Here is a 9,834-nt window from a genome sequence, read left to right on the forward strand (position 1 = left end):
TATCAGTCACAGGGTGTCAAATAGTGGCTAAAGGTAGCGTCAGTATGAGATGCTAATTAAAGGACCCAATATCAACAGAAGAGCTGATTGTAGAAGACTGTGGTGGATTTGGATCACCACACCCTCTTCCATTTTCACTAGAGCTAAGAGAACATTTTGAAAAAGTGCATTTGTTTCAGTAGTCAGTAGTAGTTCAGGCTACGAAACTTGGTCTCACGTATAAAACTCAGGTGTCAAAGGCATCTGATAAACCCTCAATGCATCCCAATCACATCCATTTAAGGCTGTATAAGAAATAAGCACTTGCAGGCCAACATACTTATACTGTAGCAGTTATGTCTCCTGCAAAATGTAGCTGTCAAAACAAACTACAAGTATCAAGGTGTCATTTTGTGGAGATAAGGTTTGTTGCATTTTTCAATCTGAAAACATAATTTTCCAAAAACCTGCTGTTTTTTTGGTGTAAAGAAACCTGTTGATGAAGTCTCACCTGGCTGGATATACAGATACAGTGTAGCACCTGAGAAAGTTGTGATGATACTGTAACGTTGTTGTTAAGGCTAATTACACTTTTTATGACGTTAACATGTTTTAATATCAATCCAAACCACGTGAAACCACATTTTTTTATAACATCTCATAGATTTATAGCTGTGACTCATTTATTTAGGCAATGTTGCTATGGAACTTGACAGACATCAAAGTCATCCGTACCTAATTCACAGATTCCTTTAGAGGCTGCATAAACATCTTTGCCGTGATGAAACGCGATCACTCAAAGCAGGGAGCTCTTCAACTCTATCTCCTGCGTATTTACATGTAAAAGGAACAAAATGTGTTCCATGTATTTTTGTGGCATTACAGAGCACCTACTGTACATAGGAGGCAAATGGGTCAGCAATGTTTTAATGATGGTGTTGTAATCTGAATATTGCAGCTAAACATCTGATATCCTCACTTTAACCTGGAAAAGATGGTCTAATCCAAAAGAAAGTGTCCCTTTGAACTGAATAGATTACTCATTGTCGTGCTCAGCAGGTTACCCACGCCTGCGTTCGAGAGCTCAAAGTGCCTCTTAATCACTCGGAAAATCAATGCAAAAACGTTCAACTGCAGTCACACATGGACTGCTGTAAGATTTTTCAAATTTGACAATTAGTCATTTTTCCCCAAGAAGAAAGCAGTCAAGGAAAAGAATTGAAGTTCGGTTAAAGCCATTTGATCAGTGCTAGAGTTTAGCATCCACAGGTCTTGTTTTTCAAACCGTCTAATCGGATGCATCATGAGAATTCTGCTTTGAATGGAACAAAACTCTTTTGCAAACAGCTTCAGTTGTTGACTTTTGCATATTTGTTAAATCTCAGGACCTTATTATCAGGAGTCATCAATTAGTCACTGATCAGACACTGAGCTGTTGGGCTGCTTCACAGTGCTGGTGCTCATTCGAGTGTCTCCTGACTTTCTGAACTCTACAGACAACAGGCCAAATATACACTGCAACAGCTCTCATGCATGTTTTCTCGGGTTTTGGATGTATTTATTTGTAGAATACCATTTACGCTTCAAGCCAACTGCATAGGAAGACAGACATCTGAGAGCCAGTGTTACTAAACACGCTGTAATTTTCCGTGGTGTCGGACAGGTTACAAATGTTTTCAACAAACCTACAGACTGTTGGCTATTTCCCATTTCAGCTGGCTGCCACTTTACAGGATTCAGTGTTTGTGAGGACTGTGATTTCTGCTGTGTTGTTTAAAATATTCCTGTGAGTGAGTGGTTTTGAAGCAGAGCCCATTGTTATTTGTCTCACTTAAACCTGAAACCAGACATATGAGGATGCTGACTCCTCCCCAGCCCAGAAGCATGACGAAGAAAACTTTACACTGGATGTTGGCGTTACAGCTAAATTCTGATATAAGCTCTAATAATAATAATGTTACTTAACTAAATAAACATGTACTGGCTTTGCTGTAGCGACTATTACCTACTACTTAAGTAGTTAAACCCTGAAGGCTACACAACTTGATTAAATGTCACTTTCTTCCACTACTGACCAGGAACAATATGTAACTATATATGGGTTTCTTCTGAGAAATGAATCTACTTCATGTCTGGTAGACACAAAATATTTAAACTCAAATTATAGAGTGACTACAGCTGCATATTGCTGCCATCTTGCTATAGCTATACTAATATACTGTAAACTTCCTTACAGCAAACTGTAAATGTGATGAGATGCAAGGTATAAGGAATGTAATTGTGAAACTCAGTGCTTCAGATTCAAATGAAAAATTATACTTTTTTCAATTATGATTAAATACGCCGAAGTACTTAGCTTTTCTCAGAGGTCGTCATTCAGCATCAGAGTGAGGTTACATAACAACAAGTAGTTGTAGACAGAGGGGACATCATACCCCCATCTCTGCTGAAGGTCTGGTGTTCTTTGACTGCAGATGATGCTTGTTTCTGGTGTTGTCACCAATCTAGTTTTCTATGAGGGGCTACAGTGTTGCACTTGATATCGTGGACCACTCCTGTCTTCTTCTCTGGGCGACTGCTAGGTCGGCCAATAGGGACCTTAAGGTGTTGTATGATTTGTGAGGGATTACAATGCATTTTAAAAGCACATGATTATATTCTTCTGACTTGATCGTTGTGCAGGGTTCTCCAGGGAAAATGAATGAATTACAGTTCATGGCTTTTGATAGTGGGAGGCCATTAATCTTGATAGTAAAACAGTTCACCACAGGCGACCACTCACAGCACTTTTTCTCATCTTCATTCATTCACACTTTACCACTCACATCAGATTCCTAATTCCTAATTAGTTGTTATTGCTTCCTGTGGTGGTGTCTATGCTCTTCCCTTTGTTAAGTTAAAGCTATATCTCCCTGTACTTTTCATGTTCTTGCTAAACATTTGACAAAAGGTAAATAAGAGTGTGAATAATTATCTGGATTCGAATGCTTCTCTTTTTTTTCCTGAGCTGTTTCTCTAAACTCGATTAGAGATGGGCAGGTCACAACAATTAAATCCCTGAACTGGGAGGGTTTAGTCATCATGCTGACGGCATTCCCATATGAATACCTCGTTCCATTCATGACATCATCTCAATTTAAAAACCCCTGGGAGGACTATGACGTTCGTCTGGGTGACTCTTCGAATAGGTTAATATTCATGTGTAATTCAGTAAGTGAATATGCTGTATTTCTCTCTCACCTGCTTATAGTTGGAGCAACCTTACTGTTGGCACAGCACGTACTGAATTCAAATGTGACTAAACAAATTGTGTGTTTCATTCAGAAATAAATTTGATATGCCACAGCACCTTATCTCTCGCAGTGCAGAAAACAACACACGAAACATGGCATCCACTATCTATATACCACATCACGAGCGCCAAGTTAGCTTACAGAGTAGGGAGCTCTATCATCTTGACAATCTGGGTTCAGACTCCATTATGAGCAACAACTGCCTCACAGATCCATCCTTTCTCAACATACTGCCTGCAAAACCCATACAGCCACGTAGAGAGGGAAATGGAAAGAGACCCTTCCAACTGGGATCGTTGGTATTATAATTAGCAACCTGCGAGGGATTTGACTCATACAACATGAAACATAATGTCAGTATGAATACTTAATACTTGATTAACCTGTCATCCACCCAAAGGTGCACAGCCCACATAAGCTTAGAAGATACTGATCACATCATCTTTGGATGAAAGAGATAATAAAGTGAAACCACCGTCACAATGCAGCATACATGCACATCATCCAGATACAAATAAATGTGTTTAGTATATACACCTGAAACTGGCAGCTGATCTGCCACATTAATAACCTGTTCCACAACTTGATCATGCTGCTCTTATGCCTCACCTCCTGTGGACTCTCATCCCCAGATTTCTGCAGCATAATCCAAGATTGGACAGACACAAGATTTATAGAGTTCATTATGTGAATTCTGACCAAGATCTTTACAGAACGTCATCTTATTTAATGCTGCAGTAACAGAAAGCTTCATTGTGAAGGCGGGTGGCTCAGCTTCCAGTGTGTATGTTCAGACTTAAGTGCTGAAGAGAACTCTCTGTGTAGGACTGTGAAAGCCCTCAAACTAAGGTGAGATATCTTACATTGTAAAATGAAAGAAAACAGAAACAGGATGGAAATTGACATAAGGCGCTCCTGGAGGTCTGGCTCGCTGTTGAGAGCAGAAGTGCGTGCATGCAGGTCTGCCGTGATACTGAACGCTGTTATTTACTGTACTGTTGAGAGTTGATTTCCCCGCACAGAGATATTTATGAGGCTGGATAAAAGTGTGTCAGGTTCACTCTGTGCCACAATGATTCTTCATGCATTTCTGTTGTCATTTTATAACTGAAACACTGATCAAGATCTGTTCAAACTGCACACACTACGCACAAAACACAGTTCTTTACAACTATGGTGTGACTCCTGATGTCTGTTTACCCCAACATAGATATCTGAAGCCTTTCTGAGTCTTTAAATTACTGTATTATGTTGGCTTATTGCATTCCTGAAAGCTTTACTTGAGCCAGTACTCAGTGATTGATCGCTTTGATCCACACTTAAACATCAAATCAGTTTTCTTCGATATTTAACGCACAGATCTCTGAGGCTGCATCCCCCTGAGTTTAGTAGAAGCATCTTTGGGCAGGACAGGGGTGTGACAAGAAATTGAAATGGCTATAGGTAGAGTCATTTTTTTGTTTGTGGTATGTTATTGATAAAATGCTGCCAAGTATCAATATTCTTCTAAGCATACCAGTTTTCTAAAGTGAGACTAAGCCTGTTTACCATTTTAGCTTGGTGAAGCAGCACTAATCCAAGACTCCATGCGGTGGCAATTAACAGAGTGCAGACGGCCAGGTGAACAGCAGTTCAGGAAAACACAATGAAAGCACAACTGGCGTTTCTTACCATTACCACCTTGCTCGCCATCATCCCAATTTCATTGAGAAGGTAACAGACATGAATGATATGTCTGCACTGCGGCCTCAGTTACATGGGTTTAAAGGCTTTGTAACTTCCAAACACCAGAACATATATTATTTCATTTGGAACCTGGATTGCAACTTTGTATTCAGACGAGAGAGAAAACAAACTGCATTTGAATCTGCAGTAAGAGCTGCCCTCAAGTGCAGTGGGTGGACTTTAATAAATATGTTTATTATTTACATATTTTACAAAAAGTTTACATAATTAGATAATTGTAGATTATTTTCTTGCAACATATTATTTGTCAGAGAATCACCAGTGTTGTGTTATATGGTTATCATGGACATAATATTGTGCTATTGTGATTCCTTTATAAATCAGCTTTGAAATTAGCTCTAAATTTCTTTCTAAAGTTCTTACCACCATTGAAGGGCTACAGACAAGGGATGCAAAAAAATGACTTCATTTCATTTTCTAGGTTTGAGTTGACTACTACACTTACTTAAAGGTGCATTGTGTAAAATTTAAAGAGGCAACTGTCACTTTTCAGGTGCCATGTCATCATCTATGACCACATCGAGGCAATTTGTCAAGTGGTGAGTTAGTTTAGATAGCTACATATTTAACCTAGTTAACTTAATTAGTATGTAGAACTGTATCATTTACCTACTCTGAAAGATTATAAATATATTATTGAGTTTTTGAGCATTCCTATTATATCTATTTAGAAATGTAGGCATTAGTATATACTTATTAAAGAATCAGTATTAGTGTTCAAATGGCGCTGTGGTCATCAAGGTGGACCATAGTGGCAAGGTAGGTGAGAGTGATCTAACCTTGCAATACATCACATTTAGTTACAGGTAGTTACAACTGTACAACATATGCCAGGTGGAATGTAAAGTGAAGGCTGTTACTCACACATTTTGAAACTTATCTTATCCCTACAAATATGTACAAGTTACAGTATGTACTGTACAGGTACAGCATTATTACAAAAAGCTGCATTGTAGACTCGGTTTAATTATGCTGTACATTGCTGGCTGGAATCTAAAGCATTATCCACCAGGGTCTTTAGCAAGCACAGCCTCAATGAGCTGCTCATGTGGCTGCAGACTATTAATCTTGTTAATTGTTATTTGGACATTTGAGGCTTTTTCCCTCATGCTTTTGTGACACGATGAACCTTTGAGATTATAGTTGAGACATACTTTTGCGTATTTGATGTTCTTATTAAGTCTAAATGTAATATAGAAGATATTTTTTTTATTTTAGTAAAACACTCCAATGTTCAATCCTCAATATGATCTGAAAGAACAGTAAGATATGAACCGTAATACATTTCATTACTTAGTTCAGTAAAGTTTTACCAGGTAATGAACTGTACGACTCATCAGTCAGACATGCAGATTGGAGCAAATTTAAGAAGGAAGCACAGTCGGGACATTGTGGTTTTGTGTGTTTGACCCTGAGGAGATAATGTGACTGATGATGCCACTCAAACGTTGGTTATTTTGGTCTCATCAGCTTTTTCCACAGTCATGAATCAGATGAGGTGATGAGAACAACTGCATGGGGACCCTGCGGCGCGGGGGTTACAAAAAGCTGCAAGGGAAGGAAACTTTCTGGCAACTTGGCAGGAATCACAAACAACGTCCAGCAACAATTAAGTCTCCTGAGAAGAGATCAGGAGGATGTGCTTATTCAGAGGGTCCCAGCTAGGGCTGTTCTGCCAAACCTGGACATGGTACACACCAAGAGATCCAACACAGACTGGCCAATCTCTGTACAACACACAATAATCAGTACACGTTCATCTGTCTGTTCTCCTCTGTAGCTGATGTCCAAGCTGCTGGGACGCGGTGTGTTGTCTGTGGGTGATAATCATGCGTTCTCATCTCAGACTCCCGCTGGAGACAGCTTTGAGGTGCGGCTTGGTCAAATTTAGTAATATTGGTGTGGTGGTTCAGCCGTACGGTGCGACACAGACACAGAGACTGTGCCTGTAAATGAAAGATGAAGGTCCATCTAGAATGTGTGTGTGTGTGAGACGGTGCTGACAGTACGTGTGTGGGTGGTGGGTTTTTTACCCAGCTGGAGAGGAAGACTTATTGCTGCGATTGGAAGACACTGTCTCCACTATCAAGGACTGCTTCACTTGCAGTGTTGCATTTCTAAAAAAAATCATCATATTTATTCTGCTGTATCACGTCAGCATATATTTGCTTGGTGTGTGAGTATCGAGACAGCTAAAAAGGCTTTTTCCAGATTTCATTCAGTAATTAGAGTGTAGCAGGAAACGTCAAGCTGGCTGCTTCAAACTCCCGAAATATTTTCAGTACAAGGCAAATAGGGTATTGGTGACAGATGAATGAATGGGGATGCTCAAGCTATCAAGAATAATAATTAAGACCTTGGTGCGATTGTGTCATTTAATTCTCTTACAAGTGTTTTTATTTGCTTATAGCCCTCTACGTGGGGGTGGTAATCTCTGATGGCTCGGATAGAGAACAATCTGTCTCTTCATAAGCATATTCAAGTCTCCCATGATCCATCACTGTCTATTGTTATTATTAGTTTTGGCATAAAAAACTAATTTAGAAATCATAGTCGGATAATTAAAAATCCAACTAAATCCATTCCCACAGGAGCGAGTCCATGGGATGGCTGAGTCTGCTGCCAGCCCAGCCAGAGAGACAGGCGTCTGCAGGCTGGATGCATTTCTTTCTCTGTTTTGTTTGTGTTGTTTTCCAACACTGAATCAAACTAGAGGAAGAGCTCCTTTAATGCCAATGTGAATGCTGATCTAATAAAATCAACATATAGCTTATGAAGCATTCACCCTGCTACATCACGGATGCAGCCAAACTCATGTGATCACTGCCTCTAAACTCCAAAGCCTCTGTACTGACATATCAAAATATGTGCTTAACGCATGTAGAAATAGAAAATGAGACATGATTTAAGATGCAGCGTGTTAGCTTAATGTTAGCCCCAGTGAATGCACGTGGCAGGTTTCCAAAGGTTTCGTCCTCATAATGAAGTCAAACCCTCCAACTGTGAACAAAATCCAGATGATACCTGAATGTGGGCTCACCAGAGGCTAACGTTTGCGAGCTAATTAGGGAGACACAACATGCAAACAGAGACGACTCTGGAGTTACTGGGAGGCACGCTGCTCCTCATTTCTTTTTTTTAAAGGCTTTCTCACACATTTAGATACCAATAGTTTGTTTGAGCAGTTGTGTCTCGTAGGGAAACCAGGTGAATTTTGTGGTGTGCTGGTACATTTGTTTATCTCATGTCATTTTTTGATGAATTTGGGTTTGAGAAAACATTGAACACATTGAAAAAGGTGGAAAAAGTCAGAGGACTGTTGGTCTGGTCAATGAACACAGTGCCATCTCTGTCCCAGCCTTGCATTTGGGTAGATTTGTGTAGGTGACAAATACATGTTAATTATTCTTCTTTTCCATTTGGCCGGTCCTTTTCAGGGATCGCCACAGGGAATCATCCGTCTCCATTTAACCTTATCCTCTGCATCCTCTTCTCTCACACCAACTAACTTCATGTCCTCTCCTTCCACATCCATAAATCTCCTCTTTGGTCTTCCTCTACACCTCCTGCCTGGCAGCTCCAACCTCAGCATCTGTTTACTGATATGTTCACAATCTCTCCTCCGAACACGTCCAATCCACATTAATCTGGCCTCTCTGACTTTATCTCCAAAACGTCTGACATGGTCTGTCCCTCTGATGGACTCATTCCTGATCCTATCCATCCTCGTCCCTCCCAAAGAGAACCTCATCATCTTAAGCTCTGCTACCTCCAGCTCTGCCTCCTATCTTTTCTTTAGTGCCACGGTCTCTCACTGTCTCTCACTGTCTCGCTGGTCTCACCACTGTCTTGAACACCTGTACATGTTAATTAAAGCCCCTGAAAACATAGATTATACTTCCATATTCAGGTATTATTTATCAAGAGTTCATTAAACGTTATTCGACTAATCAGAAGCTAGTCTCCTTCATTAGGACTGTGTGGGTGGGTGTGCTTTATTCTGATTTGACTGACAGTGGCCAGTGACCCCATGCCTATTATCATCAGTGTTTCTCATTTATTATTGCTCAGAAGTATGTGACAACTCCTTTGGGCCAGCCCACTTCAAACTAATGAGAAGAGCATAGAAAAGAAAAAATAAAAGAAAAATATAAGTAAACAAAAACAAACTACAAAAAATCTTGTGTTCATTTTAGACAACATTGCTGATACCAAGAAAGTGTTTCTGGTCTTTGATGTTTGAGGGTAGGGAAGGCTTGCACCTAAGCTTAACCATGAAATCAGTGCATTAGTTGCTATGCATGAATATTTTAATGAGACATTTTGTTTTGCAACTTAGCCAAAACGGTGACAACGCTTCCTTCTTTTGTTGAAAAAATGAATGCAGTAAGTTTGTTTTTAAATATATTTGTTGCAAATCAGCAGCATACAAAGACCTCAAAACAACAGTGGCACATCAAGAAACCCACCCTCAGACTATCTATGTGAGTCGATACTTACATCCATCAATCTCGCAAAGACTGTGCATCGTGTAATAATTGTGTCAGATATTTTCTTATTGGAATGAACTAGGAGAATTATACCAAACCTGAAAACTGTTGCAGGCTCTCTGTGATAAATTGTGAAAAGGGTATTTATTCATAGAGATGCATTTTGAAGGAACTGTACTGTACTGTAGTGCCTATTTTATCCTTGCAGGTGTTTCTGTGTTTTATTTTGAGAGAGAAATCCTTTTCACCACTCTGCTCGAGAAGAAAGACTCCAACCCAAAATGATCCTCAGAGACTCTTGAATTGTAGCATCCACAACACGTTGC

Source organism: Anabas testudineus, chromosome 7 (assembly GCF_900324465.2).
Source record: "Anabas testudineus chromosome 7, fAnaTes1.2, whole genome shotgun sequence".
NCBI classification, from domain to species: domain Eukaryota; kingdom Metazoa; phylum Chordata; class Actinopteri; order Anabantiformes; family Anabantidae; genus Anabas; species Anabas testudineus.